Source organism: Thermobia domestica, chromosome 17 (genome assembly GCF_964235325.1).
Source record: "Thermobia domestica chromosome 17, izTheDome1.hap1.1, whole genome shotgun sequence".
NCBI lineage: Eukaryota > Metazoa > Arthropoda > Insecta > Zygentoma > Lepismatidae > Thermobia > Thermobia domestica.
In genome coordinates, this window is record NC_137470.1 from 76,962,319 (window position 1) to 76,979,269 (window position 16,951).

The window sequence follows — 16,951 nt, forward strand, 5'->3', positions numbered from 1 at the left end:
TTTTTTTTAGGTAAAATATCTTAAGAATTTATTTTGTAATTGTTCAACTTTCAGGCATTCAGTCTTTACGTATGGATTCCAGATAACTGACATACTCTAATTTAGACCTAACATACGGAAAGTAAAGAGTCTTCAATATCGTATCATTTCTAAATTCATTACTCATTCGGATTACGAATCCGAGGTTGCTATGGCTTCATTAGTTACTTAACTACATGTTGGTTGAATGTTAACCTATGATCAAATATTACTCCCAAATCTTTCACTAAGTTTGATTTGTTTCAATTTGCCCCACAAATGGAATACGAATATTCTCGAGAAAACTCTTTCTACTTAACGTCACAGACACACATTTATCTATATTTATTTGAAGTTTGTTTATTTTCCACCAATTTATTACATTATTTAGGTCTTGTAATAAATAACAGTCTTCTCATGTTTTGATTTTTGCGTTATCTTTGAGATCGTCTGCAAACAATAGTTTTTCTGAATTTGTAATACAACATGGAAGATGGTTGATAAAAAGTAAAAAGAGAAGAGGCCCTAAGTTCGATCCCTGCGGAACTCCTGAAATCATGTCTATTTCTTTAGAAAGAAATTCCTTATAGAGAACGGAGCTTGATGATTGGTAAAGTTTCGTGGTGGATACACCTTGATGAAGAATATTTTACGGTCGAATATACAAGTTAAAGTTGGTAACTATCATATCAAGATATTAATTGCATAAAATTCATTATATACCTTGCAAGGTATGGTAGGCATGTTCAGAAAAATCGAATTCAGCGTTAAAAGTTATTTTGATGAGCTCGGTAATGCGAATCGCTCTTATATTTGAGTTCCACAGATTATGCAAAGAAAATGTCTTGTTTATCTTGTAATATGATTTTCTTTCCTTAAACTTAATAAATACTTTACGTTTTTAAATGAGATAATGTGGATGCTGTGCAGTGATGTACACTTTAAGCGATCGTGAGTGAACCGAAATGAACCACTTGTTCTCGATTTTTCAGTCCAAGGTTTGGTTTGGTAGTCTTTCATTCCACTCGCTGCTCCTCCTTAGTTTTTTTTTCATGTATGCCACTGAAATCATATGAGACATGATTTGTCGTTTGTACTCTAGGCAGAACCTTCCTTGCCGATTCTTTGCTTAAAAATATTTTGTTGTTGGTGTTGTTGGTGTTGTTGGTGTAAATGAGAAAAGAGCCGACTGTGTCTCAGTTGCAAATGTCTCCTGCTTTAACTCTTTGCAGCTCATGTTTAGCACCCTCCTGTAGCACCAACTATTCCTAGTTCCAGGTTTAATTCTTGTCATGTCCGCACAAACCAAATTCTAACGTGCAGTATCACCATGTCTTTTTATGTTGCGTCTAATGTTGGACGGTGTAAAGAGGATCTTTATACTAAGAGTTTTCTCACTCGATTGATTCGGATTATCATAACCTTTACAATTCTTCAGCTTCGAATTATTTTACTTGGTAGCTGAATTACATAATTTATTTTCTCATTTGTTAGAATCATCTATTTTAATATGGTACATGTCAGGATATTCATTTTTCTGTATTAATTTTTAGCTCGTGTTGAGTAATTTCTCCACATTATTCAGTATCGCATTTAGATGTCCTGAAATTTCTGCTATTATAGCAAAAATCAATGTAACTCAACATATCACTGTTTTATTCATTTACCATTGCCCCTTTCGCACTGTCTTTGACCATCTACAATTTCTTAATGTAATGTGAAACTGAATATAAATTTATTTCGCATCTTTCTTTGTCCTTACTTCCGCTACTTTAGGACAATTTCTGATTAACACTTTCTTCATTTACACACAGTAGTTTGACTGTAGTACTGTTCAAGTATTTAAAATGGGCTGGACCAGGTCTGGAACGTGTATGGTTTCTCCACCAAAATCAGAGCGCGGATTGTTATATGGATCCTTCTGGTGCTGCTGCTGCTTCAAATGTGATTAATAGATTAGTAGTGAATTGCTATTTTTACGTGTCTAGTTGTTTCTATTTAACTGTTCGTGGTAACACTGGGTTGCTCATTCATGATATGCTGCATTATTTACTGGTCACTGGACCTCCTTCTCTCATCTTAGAATTGTGTAATGCAGCTTAGGCAAATAATTACCAGTGAATATTCTGCTATTCAAGTAAATTCAGTGGAATGTCTTGAACTTTCCTGATTTACTTCATTGCACAGATACTATGTGCTAATGAGCAATACAATATACTGAATTGTTCTCAGTGTAAGATAAACTATCTTTAAAATTTATTTATTTCAGGCAGCTGAAAGTGGAAATATAGCAGATTTTGAGCGACTGTATTTGACGGAACCAGCAAGACTATCCGTACGAGATTCTAGAGGACGTACTGCTGCACATCAAGCAGCTGCAAGGAATAAAGTTAATATTTTGCAGTTTATAGCATCCAATAGAGGAGGTGAGTGTTATATGACACTAGTAGTGATTGGGAAAATAATAGGTTTGTCATCTTCCCGTACATAAAATAATCATAAAAGGAATAATCCTTATTATCTTACCGTAATTGTTGAATTATGAAAAAGTGTTGAATTACTTTTTAATTTCGGGTGTTTGCGAGAGGTATGAAAGAAATCATATACTTCAATCAAAAGAAATATTTAATAAACTCTTATTCTGAATGAATGGTTTTGTGTTTATGTATGTGAAAAATTTTCGCGGTGAGTAATACGATCAACACTAACAGATTCTGCATCTCCACATACTGAGATATTCATAAAGAATGTGTCAATATCCAGACACTTGGGCGTAATTTCAGCTCCAATTCAGATTGGTAATAGGCGATGGTTTAGGATACTAAGGTAGAGATAGCTAGCATACCTATAGTAGTCCATTGTCTGATTGAATGCAGATTACCTTTCGTACCTGAAGTGATGGACTTAACCTGAGATTCGTGGTCATCTAAGAGTAAACTTCGAGCTTATAACGAATAAGTTAACTTCTGTCTTTAGTCACTATCTGATGATGAGTGACATAGATTGTGGATCGCTTACTAAATCTATCCACTGAATAGCAATCTGTAAAAGTTCTTAACTATTATATGAGAATTTTCACTGAGGTTGTTAATGTAAATACCAGTGCACTTGACGTAAAACTAAGTGCAAGAAGATGACTACTCCGAATCAAAGCTTCATAAATAATTTCGGAATTTAGGAAATAAAAATTAATATGTCGTGAATAGGCGTATTTAAAATACGGCTGTGCCAGCATTCTATAATGAGTACATTCGTTATGCAAGGACAACTTTATTCAACACATAGAATGAATTCACACATGAGATTATATAATCATAATTTACATTGTATTGCAAATTCTTTCTTTAAAATTACTTACAACTGTAGTCATATCCGTATTTCCTTGTTGTTCCATAAAATTATATCGTTAAAATAAAAATTAAGTTTTTCTTAAAATAAAATCTAAGGTTAAATCTACCTCATAATTATTAGCTGCATCTATTCAAAATGCCATGTCACGGCAAATGCACTAGTGCATTACGCCATTATAAATAATGTATTGCAACAGAACGGTTTTATACCTACAGAGACTCACTTTAATATTCGGCCACCACATTGTATTGGCGTTTTATCTTATATTATGAACTACAGTAAAGTAGAGTGGTAATATTGTTTATGCTATGTGAAACCTCTATATTTTCTGCAACATTTTTACAAAAATTAAACCATAAAACTTTAACTCTAACGTACAAAAATCAGAATATTTCTTCTCAAACACAAACATTATAACCACTTTAATATTCGGCCACCACATAATATGGAACTTTCTTGTCGCCTTCTTCGATGCAAGATAAAAGATTTAATACCTAGTTAAATAATCTTTATTGCGTATCTCCCCTTTCAAGAGATTTTGCATATTTCCAGTTATTTTTGCTGTATATTCAGGAGTAATATTGGCCCATTCTTCTGTTAACCTTCTCTCAAGTTCCTCCTTTCATGTTACCGCCACTTTCCTAACTCTAGCGTCTAGTTCATCCCACAAATTTTCAATGGGATAGAGGTCCGGACTTTGTGGTGAAGTTTCGATAACTTAGGGGCAGTTGTACACAAGCCACTCACGTACAACCTACGCCTTATGTTTTGGGTCGTTGTCGTGATAAAATTTTAAAAGTATCGCGGATTCCAAATTTCTCCGCACTCTTATGTAAAATCTCTTTTAGAATGCTCAGGTATTGTTGGTTTGTAATTTTACCATTTATAAACCTCCATTCATCCACGCCGACAGCAGATATGCACCCTCAAAACATTGTGTTACCACCACCGTATTTGACTGTTGCTAGTAAATTCAGTTTCCTTAGTTTTTCATTAGCCTTTCGCCACACTAGACTTCTATCTGACTTTAAAATGTTGAATTTGCTTTCCTCAGCAAAAATAACGTCTCTCCATCATTCTGGTTCCTCTTGCACGCAGATTTTAGAAAACTGAAGCCGTTTCTTTCTGCTTACTTAGTTTCTAGCTACCTTTCCGTGATATCATTCGTTTCTCAGTACTTTCCGAACAGTCTCTGGGTGTACATCCTTTCTACACCCTTGCAACAATTCCGCTGCAATCTTTGGTGCACTTAATTTCGGGTTTTTCTTCACTTTTCTCACACTCACACGTTTGTCTCGTTAATTTAGCTTGCTAGGCCGACCCTTCTGCTTCACGGATTCTATCCTGTCTTCGTTCTTATGACGTCGCAAGATATCACCGACTGTACTTCGTGGTATATTCAAGAGACGGGCAATTTACCTATTGGAATCCTCCTTTTATGACGAAAAATGACTAGTTAGCGCTGCTCAAACATTGTGTTACAACTTTTTTGACCCATTAGAATGGTTATACTGTAAAGTCAATACCCATTCACACTTTCTAACACGAAGACGAGAAATGAGTTGCACATGCGACGTTCCTTCCCCCAATCATATTGTTCCGTAAACTGGAGATACAGCATTAAGATCATTAAGTCACTTTAGTGGCCGAATATTAAGGTGGCATGATGTGAAGGCAGTTTGTAGAAACATAGCAGTTAGTTAGGTATAGTTTGTATTTACAACTTTTACACATTACGAAATAGTACACGAGACATGATAGTTGTTCCTTGTCATCGCTTACCATTTCCTATGTATTTACATTAATGCGTCCTTTGACATAAATGACAACAATATGGGGTGGCCGAATATTAAAGTGAGTCTCTGTAAGTAGCGCATTAAGACACATGCATGTATTCGTCAAGTAACCGGGAATTGAGAATGGTAGATACGAGCTAAACGCGTTAAAATCAGCTCCAGGCACTTTATAAGAGATGCAGTTTATATGAAATGCTAATATCTTTAAGTGGTGTTTTGAGAGATAATTAAGTATGTACCGGATTTTCTTCAATATTTTAGAATACACTAAGAGAGAAAAGGATTCGTTGCACCTCACATAGATTACACAAAAGTAATAGCAACACTGTTCTCACGCCAGAGGGCTGTGTCTCAGCACCACAAGAGTTCCGTACCTGGTGAAGGAATGTAGAAAGTCGATGAAGTGAGGCGAGTGATAACGATTGTGTGTCATTCAATCCAAAGCAACAGTGCCATAATGTAGAGAAGGAGAGTGGGAGCACAATATACACGTATTTCGAAAAGACGAATAACGTACATGGATCAAAATTGAAGTGACATGTTGGTACAGTGCACAGTAATTTTTAGGGACTTTACAACACCATTTTTGCCAAATTGAAGTAACCACTTTGCGGGAAGCATTACAATGCAAGAGAAAGCATCATCTGTACCATATTGTGGTCCCTGCGGGCGGTTGGAAAAGATTGACGTGCTGACGGTGCATGACACATTCTACACGTGCGACAAAATATGGTAGAGATGGGAGACATTTACATTGAAGGAATGTAATAAGTGATCTCCTGTGTATAAACCCAGGTACGAATTGTAACAATTTTGGCATTACTTTTATCCCGCTCTCGTATTATAGTTTTTCATAACAGTGAATCAACAACAATGCCCAGAACGAGTTAGTCGGTTGAGTCAGTCAACAATGTCCAACTTGCTAATTCGGGTCAGTCAGCAGGATCTCTCTAGGGTGGATGAAACCAAGAGGAACTAATCAACTAACAACAGAATAAGTGAAAACAGCGATGCACACCCCGAAAGACCTAAAAACGAAAAGGAAAACATAGTGGACCTAATCGTAGAGTAAAACAGAGTCAACAAACCCTGTCTCTACCCATAATTTGCTCGAATTGAGTTCTTACCAACTGGCTCCCAGATTTTGTAAACCTGGTTGCCAAGTGGTGAGCTCTGATTGGCTGAGGGTATCTGTAGGATCGAGCCGAGAGCTCGTGAGGCCCCATCTGCTTTCGAAGTTTTGGTATCCCGAAATAGATCAGTAAAAATACTGACAATGTGGTGCTTCAACTCTTTGGAAACAAGATTAAATTAAATTTGAATCAGTTGAATAAACAAAAGCCATCTAATCGGATCAAGATAAGGAAACAAACCCTGTCCAGTCCTTGTAAAATTTTCAATACATCACACACGATCACAAATTTTCAGTCAGAAAGAGAAATTGAAAAGAACCGGAATAACATCAGAGAAGGTCTCTTGCAAGGTTCAATCTTTTTCTGTCTGCAGTACAAAAGTTCAACTACAAACAAGTATTCACTCTAGAGTTGAAGATTGAAGTAGTTATAAATTGAAAGAAGAACTACATTTCAACAAAGAAAGAACTTGCCAAACTATGAAGTGATGTGAAACGTATAAATATGTCCTTTGTGAAACAAACTTTACTACGAACATAGTGTTAATTTTTATTTAGTTTGTACACTAATAGGGACTGATATTTTTCCTTTTCTTTTTTATGTTTTGTGCTCAGTGTGTGGACACTGTGTTCATGCATATGTGTAAAGCATTGTTCATTTATTTGATATGTCTACATTTCTTCAAATATTGTTAATTTGGAAGTGAAATGACCACAGAAACCGATTATTGCAGCACTGTGTCGTGTATACTCATCTGTTGTGCGAGGGTCCATGATTTGATCCCAGCCAAAACAATCTGTGTTGGACAATATCGTGTGGTTGGGTTTCTTTCGGTTCTTCCATTTTTTCCCACATTAGAATGATAATGTTCTCATTCTACCTATTATTTTGTAATTCAATTTCGTTAATTCATCCGTCTCCTTTAGCCCCAAAGGTAATGACATGGGACTAGGGCATATGCAAGGAGTAGGTCGTAGGGTTCAGAGCCAACTAAGTCCCTACTTTCTGTAAATTTAGTCTAATTTTAGGATTTATTTTAAGAAATTTAATATAACTTTATCCCGTATTGAATTTGGAACCCTCAAAAGCTTTGGATCCTTTCTGAAATAAATACCAGCCTACGTGCCTGGAAATTAAATTAAACAGAAATTAAATTTCATTTATAGAATTGATTAAGAATATTCAATTGAAGATGAGTAGTGTTTGGAACATCAACTGTTTTCCACTCCCTTAATAACCTGAATTCTTCGTGCTGATTAAACTATATGAAAACAAATGAAATAATTCTGTATGACATTCATACACACCCATCCCCCCATATATATATTGGATATAATGACTATACAATGGCAAATTATTCCTGCAATGTACCAAATAACAATTTGAAGAATGACTTTAAAGTAAAACATGGCTGGAGGCCTCAAAATTAGGAGATAAGTTTGCGGCGCGGGAGAAGGAGGTATAAAAGTCAGTTTCATCGCCATTGCTGATATCACTTCCCTTTTGTAGAACTCTTGAGTCATCACTAATTGATTGTACCGTGACGAACAGAATAAAGTGGATGTTGGAGCTGTATGAAATGATAGTTCTTTCCTCCATTGTGAAGAATTGTATCATACTGTTTTCACTGTACGCCTGAAAGTTGCACAACCAATATGGCAGTACACAAATGCCCAAAAACATGACCTTCCAAGATATTCTTCTATTTGGAGTAGGAAATAATTAGTAGTTGTACATGAGAAAGAACCACGAGAGAGATAGGCAGAAATTCCATTCATGTTAAATTCTAAGAGATACGAGTTAATGCAAAGAAAAGGGAAATAATAATATGCATCATGCAGAGACAGGGAAAGCATGGATACCATGATTCATCGATTATCTTAAATTAATGACCATGGATTAGTGAAGTTAGGTGTGGTCAAGTATCTTTATACTTTTGTTTCTATATTTTGAGAGTATGGATTAGTGTTCGGACGTGTTCTTGAAGGAATTGTGGTGTGTATAACACGCAGATCTCTTTTAACGAACTAATTTACCGGTTCTGATGCTATCTTGTTCCAATTTAACCTTTTCGCAATGTAAATACAACAGTCAAACCTAGTTTGTTAGGTTGCCTAGGTGGCCTGGTCGTTAATGTTTCGGCGTTTGAAGTAAAAAGTCCTGGGTTCAAGTACAGTCAGGGGATTTTTTCTTTGAAAATATATTTCTATATGGTCATATCCACTATTATTAATTACTTTCTTGCATTTTCCTACATTGTCTTAGATTACTGACCATGGGTTAAAATACGTTAACTAAAGTCAGATTCGATTATATATGTTTACACTTTTGTTTCTATCTTTTAAAATACATTTCTACATGTTCACACTTATTATTATTAATTTGTTTCTTGCATTTTTAGGTTTCGCGGTGTTCGCGTATGCACAACAGATAGAACAACTCCATAGCACATTTTTTACACAACAATACTTTGTTTTCTTCCAACACAAAAAGTTACTGCGCGTGTCTTTCATCAAGCTGTTTTCAACTAAATGCCGGAGGCATTAGTTTCCCGGACGTAAACACTCAATTGAGATAGAGTTCTGTTGTATCGAAGTAGCCTAGTCGCTTGTTCAGATACTCACATTGTGTCACCAGTTGTGTTATTAGTATTTTTGTTTTGTATTGACAAGGAGAGGCTCAGCGAGAATTTCATAAAAAACGTAATCAAATTCAAACTTCAGATGGAACCGGGGGTAACTTTCTGACAGTTTTGACTTTAATGGCTAATTTAACAACACGCTTGATATATTCTAAGCTATGTGGAAAGCGTGTGGGACTGTCATTCTAAAGTTATTGGTTCGATTCCCAACCTAGATTTAAAGTTATTTTTCATGGAATTAAGCATTGTAAATGCTCTTCCCAATTGCTACTGAAAGAGATTTATCTCATAAACGGAGGACAGCCGAAGGCAGAGAGAGAGAGAGAGAAAAAGGGGAGCAGGGGATAAAGAAGCAGACAGTTTATGCCTAAACGTTAAAATTTCATTTATTTCCATGTCTTTCGGCCTTTTCTTTCTCTCTTCTTTGGTCGTGTTGGTTGCTAAATTATCAGGCGTTCAATGAAAAAGTTCTGATACAATCAGTCCTGGTGAAAAGAACTATCATTTCATATAACACAACCTGCATTTAATTTTGTTCGTCACTGACTGTATACCAAGGAATTTGTAAACCATTGTTCATTGTATATTTTCTTCATATTTTAGGAGATTTAAGTTCTTCAGAACAGTGGTGTTTCCAGTCCATAGTCAAAATTAGTAGTTACTAGCTTCGATTATTCGCTTCGCTAAGTTAAAATGAAAATTTAAATGCACAACTCCATATCGTGTGTTTGGTACCCATGAAATATACTGTTTTCGTTTTTAGTGGCATCGATTTAACGGCATCGCAAAGAACACTGTTCATCTCAGCGACCCCGAAAACTATATTTGACACTAATATTTGACATTTTCCATCATTTTTATCTCCCTCCCCCAAATTGCGGGTCTGAGTTTGGTTTTAAACGGGATCTGAAGTGTCACCGTTCATCTCAACGACCCCGAAAACTATGGATTCGACACTAATATGGATTATTTTTGATCAGTTTTGTGTATTTCCTTTTCTGCCTCCCCCAAGATGGGGGCTGAACTTGGATGTAAACGGGATCGGGAGTGTCACTTTTCATGTCAGCGGTAGAGAAAACTATGGATTCGACGCTAATAGTGTCATTTTCGAACATTTTTGTACATCTCCCCATTTCCCAAGATGTGGGGCTGAATTTTTATGTAAACGTAATCGAAAGTTCACTGCTCATCTCAGCGATTCCGGAAAATGTAAAGTCGACACTAATATGGGTTATTTTTAATCACTTTTATGTATTTTCCTTTCTCTTTTCCCCAAGATGCGGATCTGAACTTGGATGTAAACGTTATCGAGAGTGTCACTGTGCATCTTAGCGACCCGAGAACTATGGATTCGACACTTATACCTGTCGTTTTCGATCGTTTATAATTGTAACTCCCCTCCTTCCCCCCCTAAGTTGTACCGTCAAAGTAAAATATTAAAAATCACTTGACAAAACCATCTCAGGTCTGAATCTCATCTATGCTGAAAATTTGATCGAGATCGGTCGGGTGGTTCAAGAGTTAAGTTTTATTTAATTTTATATACCTCTCCCTCCCCTCCCCTTCCCGCAAATTCTACCGACAAAGTGATATGATAAAAATCACCCAACGTCCCAGCTCGCGCCGTGTGGACTATGTGGTGGACAAACATCGTGCTCGTGGGTTTTCTCGGGGTTCTCCCGTTTCCTCCCACTTTCTTCATTCCACCATTTCACTCATTGCTCATTATCACCGTCTCCTTTAGCCTAACCGGCATAACCGTGGGACGTTAAACTTAAAGATTTCATTTTTAAAAATCACCCAAAGACCGAACTTCATCTATGTTGAAAATTTGATCGAGATTGATCGGGTGGTTCAAAAGCTATTAAGTTTTATTTATTGTTATTTCTTTCTTCCCCCTCCTCCGCCAATCCTAGGTTCTACCGTCAAGGTGAAATTATAAAAAAACTTTCCAGTGACAGATCTCAATGTACGAATTTTGAAAATTTGATTGAGATCGGTCGGGGTGGCTCAAGAGTTATTAAGTCACAAACCTACCTACTTTTATTTTTATTTATATTGACTTTTGTGTATCTCCCCCTCCTCTTCCTCCCCTACGTTGCTCTGTCAAAGTGAATAATGAAAATAACATTCCAGGCACGAACTTATCTATGTTGAAAATTTGATCGAGATTGGTCGTTTGGTTCAAGAGTTATTGTGAGGTGGAAAAGTAAGCAAATAAATAAACAAATATTTAGGGATGGTACAGAGTTCGAGACTAGACTCGATCTCGTCTCGGACTCGGTACCATCCCTAATTATAGGCCTTATATCTGAAGAATTACATATAGTGTAGCCAAACCCAAACTTTCACTTAACTCAGTATGATGTTCTTATTCCATAAAAGATAGAAAACCTCGATTTAGGGTCCGTTCAAAAATGTTGTGGATCCAAATACTAATTATTGACCAATATCGCAATATCTTGAAGCATTTTTTGATCATTCCTAAAACTCTTGGTCAAAATCTCAACCTTTAGATCCATTTTCTTGGATCATTCCTAAAATTTTTGTTTGTGTAGATAAGATAGTCTACTTTCAAACAAGTTCAGCAGATTCGATTCCGATTTAAGCAATGTTCCTGAACTTTCCGGAAACCCGCTCCAATACCATTAGATGTGCCTTAATATTGTATTTTGGAAACTTCCTAAGAACTGCGTTTCTCTCTTACCTTTCTTTTAAAATCGAAAAAAGTACTTCTGGCCATATACTGTAATGTTAAATTCAACATGCGATAATTTTTGAAAGCGTTGACTCAGCTTGATGATTAAGGTATCTTTTTCCTCACTACAAAAAGCTATGTTGGTTAGTCGATGTCACTGCTGTACAACTATGGGGGGGGGGGGTCCTGGCTCTTTAACACAGTTCTACATATTCGACAAAATGTTTATATACTGTTATTCAGTCATTATATATACTAAATAGCAAGACGTAGCAACATTGAAAATAAAAATTACATAGCAATCAATTTCTTTAAAATACTCCTAAAGTTTGCTACATTTATCGTATTAGACTTTTACTTTTATTCACTAGTATCCAGCCATTTTGTGTACGCAATGCAATATCACAACTTAATGCAATTTGAAGATAAAATATACTGAGAGGTTCCAACACTGCGTTACCTAGGCATTAATAATAGTGCTTTTGGATAGCCTTTATATTGTTTATTAATTTACTAAAATTTTTATAGATTTTTAAAGTAATTTAAATTTATTTTAATTAATCTTAAAATTTAATCTTTTTCTACTTTTACACTTCTCAAAACTTTATTGTGTGATAGCTTCACTATTTGTGCTTATTATCAGCAAAAACTTGGAATACGTTATATTTTCGAGAGGCTATCTAAATGTTTAAACAATATTCAGAACCTGTTTTACAGTTAGGTGAGTTGTTTGTCACCAATATCGGATGTATTCATCTCCACACTTTAGCAGAGATACGTTGGACATCAGAAAATTGAAACTTTACTATAAAATGAAATTTAGCTTTAAATTTAATCATTTGTCGTCCACTATGAATGTACCTCTATCCAAAGTGTTAGGAGGGGTACGTTGTAATACCACATAAATTTGGGATGTTTGCTATAATATAATGCATATTCAAATTTAGTGATTTAACTCTGATTGTGGGAGTATCCCTATCGATAACTTTTGCAGGGGTACGTTTAACCACACCTAAAATCTTTTACATTAACTACACAATTTTTGTAAATGATCAAATTTAGTTGTTTGACATCCATTTTGAATGTTCCCCTATCCAAAATTTTGGCAGGGGTACATTGGCTCCCTTTTAATATTTTGGAGCTTATGATTCTGAATGGTTTCTGGGTTGAAACTGATTTCTTAGTATGTGTTTCAAATATATCCTATTCAAAATTTTGGGCGGGTTTCTTGGGGTTCACTCATAGCTCTTGGTTTATTTTAGATTTTAAGCTAGAGAAAGAGAGAGAAAGAGAGAAAAGAAAGTTATGCACTCTCAAATTGATATGCCGGATCAAACTCGTATTTTGATATTATATGAATATACCCCAAGGTCAAAATCTTCAGAATACGTCTAAGTAATTTCTATAACGATTGTTCTTTATTACTAGGTTATAGGAGATACTGTCAAACGGTCAATTCATTAAATGTTCAAAGCGGTCACAATATCAAAGGAATTGGCAGATCCTCAAAAGGAAACAGACACATCAACAAAGATAGGTTTATCAACCGATCACTTCCATTAGTTATAAATCGGTCATCGTCAGGGCGTCTTTAGGATTTTAATTTTGGGTAGGTCCACTCCCTCGCTTATGGATATATATACGCATTTGATTGATTAATGAGAGTAGGAAATTACTTTTACAGTTGTGGTTGATGCTATTTGTTCTACCATTAATATAAATAATAGAAAATATATTTACTCTTTATTGCATCTTTTAGCTATATATATATATATATATATATATATATATATATATATATATATATACATATATTAATATATATATATATAATTTTTGGGTATGTTGTTGGGTATCCATGCTGTTTGTCATATGCAAGATCTGTGGAGAAGGAAAGAGATTTTCGAATGATGAGAATAACGGAGAATTAGAAGAGATCTATGAATTGAGAGAAAGAACTGCAAACTTGTTTGCTTCAATCGTTCCAGATTTGATATTTTCAGTTAATTTAAACTACTTTCTCACTCATGTACGATTAGTGTTGTTTCTTCTCACATACAGAATGTAGTGAAATAATACATTATGCCTATAACAAGTTATACCAAGGATATATATATACCATTCGTTGGACAACACGCTTCTAACAATAGGAATTTGTCTAAAATGGAGAAATTTCTTGGTGAATCAAATCCACGGAAAATTCATGTTTCAGTGCCCCACAGACTTACCAAATCTTGTCTGTTGGTTGAAATGTTAGGTATTAATTTTATTGAATCTGTCCAGATATTTGTGATATCAGCAAAAGTACTGGACCCGACCAAATGGAGTTATAAGCAGTCAGAGGGCAATAGTTTTGTTGCTGACAGTTCCTGCAAAAGGGATACTTTAAAACTGAGGAGAGACGTGAAATTTAAGGGCTATTTAAGGTTCTTTTCAGTATGCTTGGAGCAATGCTACTACTTCGAGTTATAGATTTGTTTCAACACGAGTCTTTAGATATTTATTGGTTGATACTGCGTATGTTTCATTCTAAAGTACTATCGGATATTTTCTCATTGGATATGTCTTTGATCGCTTTTAGGTATAACTTGTATTTATTTTTCACAGAATTCTTACATTTCTAATGCATATAATGTTATTTAATGTTTCCTATATGTCATTTTCACTTTGATTTAATTTCGGAAATTTTATAACGAGTATGCTGTTCTTAAATAGTTAATATCTGACGTCAGCAACACAGTTCAATGAGGTCAAGAATTTGAGATTGTGAATACTTTCTAATATGTTTCATAAGTGCTTATTATTCAATAAAAATGTGCAAGATAGATACTTCTCGCATATCTAAATAAAAACCTACAAGTGATAAGCAATTGCATATATATCTATTATATAAAATTGAAAATGATTTTGTATGCGATCGCATCATAGGAAACAGTTGAAACGTTTGAAATGAGTGCCTGAATATAGTTATCACCTACCTCGATCTGTTTCTATCATGGTACTTTCGATGAAAGTCGTATTCTAATGGGGGGAGCGGGGGTTAAAATTTATGGAAGAAGTTGACTTTCTCACAATCCTCAAATCAAGTCGAAATAATGAAATTTGGTTTATGCTTTGTATAATCCTTATTGAAAATAAACAGGAACGTGTACCAGTGTTTTTGGGTATTCAGTTTGAAGGTTTTAGAATTCGGTTTCATGCGTTTCCTAAAGAGTTCAAACATTTTCTGTAACGTTTGCTCCCCGTTCAAAGAATGGACACTTTAGCTAGGATTGCAATCATATGTAACCATTGAATTTTTCAACTGAAATTTGGACTATCCACTCTAATCAGCTGTTTTCTGTTATAATGTATACAATTAAATTAATAATTATTTCGCAAAATTTTCTGTATAATTGTGATACATTCCTTCAGATACAAATGCGTGTGTGTTGAATTATGTTCAAAATGTACAAAGAAAGTAATAAAAATTACTAATTATCTTATTTCGCCTGATTATTGCAGATCTCAACATACGAGATCATATTGGAAACACACCTTTGCACATCGCTGTGGAGAACGACGCGTTGGAAGCCATAGACTTTCTATTAGTAAGGTTAGTATGAATAATATAATTTGACATTGTGATTGTGTGTTGTTTTGGAGTTACATTTACAATTTTAAGATCAATGCTCAAAATACTTGACAATACAATTCGACATGCGATTAAAATCTCATAAGAGAGGGATGCCAGACCCACAAACATTGGTGCATTTACTTCTTCGATTTTTATTTAATACATATATTTAACAAATCGCAGTCATCAAGGGGAATTATAATAAATTCGTGCTGCAACGTGTATTACACTCGAGTGAATACTTTCAAAACTTTTCACTATTAATCATTCACATAGAGTAAAATGAAATGAAATGAAATCTTTGAGGAGACGGTGATGATGAGAGATGCATGAAATGGTAGAATGAAGAAAGTGGGAGGAAACGGGAGAACCCCGAGAAAACCCACGCACGCGGTGTTTGTCCACCACAAAGTTCACTTGGCGGGAGCAGGGTTTGAACCCGGGACCCCAAGTACCAGAGGTGAACGCTCTACCACTGAGCCACCGCGGCCCCCATAGAGTAAAAATAACATTTGTTTTCTAATTCATAACATTTATTTTTTATTCTGCACATCACACTGTAGCTGAAGACATGAAAGCACAGAAAAAGGTTTCCTTTTCTTTTCACTGAACAAATAATTGGAGTGTTTGTACTTGTGGAAACGTTTAATTTTCTTGTCAATAAAGGTCGTTTACTTTATGAGTATGCCGCACCTTATAACTAATCAAGTAAAAACGCAGTCCATTTTCAATTTAGTATGATGAAGTTACAGTTATGATGATGTCCCCTTAATTGAAAGTGGCAGATTGGCATGCTCTGTTATTACTGTCATTATGTCATTAGTCATGAGCAAGTTTGCTTGTGTCTCTCTTCATGAGTACGCGTGCACAGAGAAGTAATATCGGTAAGCTTCTACAATGGTTCTACCTAGGTACTAGAGGTGTCTTTTTCCATACAAGCTACGGAGATTCAAGACACAAAAGACTCTTGATCTATAAACCAGCAAACTAGAGAGGTATTTAGAGTATGCTGTTTACACCGGAACATCAACAATGATGAAATGTATTAAATGTTTTTAAAAAATTTAAAACGACAATTTAAAATAATGATATTAATAAATAGTTTAGATTATTAGACACTACCGGAAAAAATATAATATATTCTATTAATAAACAAAATTGTGGTCTTCACTGGTCAGGTTATGTGCCTTCTGCATTCAAACATAAAAACGAAAAGTAAAGGTCGATTGTTTGTAAACATGAATCAATCAAAAATCGTAACGCATGATTAAATCTGGGAACTATTATATCATGTCATTAATTTTGCAATTGTAGCTAATAACGAACCATATGCCACAGTTTAAATAACTTATGGTAAATACACATTAACACTAAAACACACACATTTATATATATATATATATATATATATATATATATATATATATATATATATATATATATATATATATATACAGGGTGGGCCATTTTAATTAATCCACGGAAATATCTGAAAAATTATAAAACATAGAAGAAATGTTTCAAGTACACGTTATATATTGCTAAGGGGGAAACCCAATTACGCCACAAGTACCCCTCCGCGCCCCCCCTAAATGGGGGTATCGGGGGGTAACTTTGAAATGTCAAATGGGAACATGGGTCGAGTAATACCTTGTTCGAAAGGTCTTGGAAAACTAAGTAACGCTGTACCAAAAGATG

At 35.0% G+C, this 16,951-nt stretch overlaps 1 protein-coding gene across 1 annotated transcript in view; it reads left to right on the forward strand.

Annotated features, from left to right (window-relative positions):
- The first annotated feature begins 2,300 nt into the window (after positions 1–2,300).
- The window catches only part of TrpA1 (Transient receptor potential cation channel A1), a 246,610-nt gene continuing 231,959 nt past the window's right edge, over positions 2,301–16,951 (forward strand). Inside the window, exons 1-2 of the mRNA XM_081743887.1 lie at positions 2,301–2,444; positions 15,142–15,232. The gene's annotated coding sequence lies outside the window, so the exon portion shown is untranslated. The remainder of the gene's footprint in view (positions 2,445–15,141; positions 15,233–16,951) is intronic.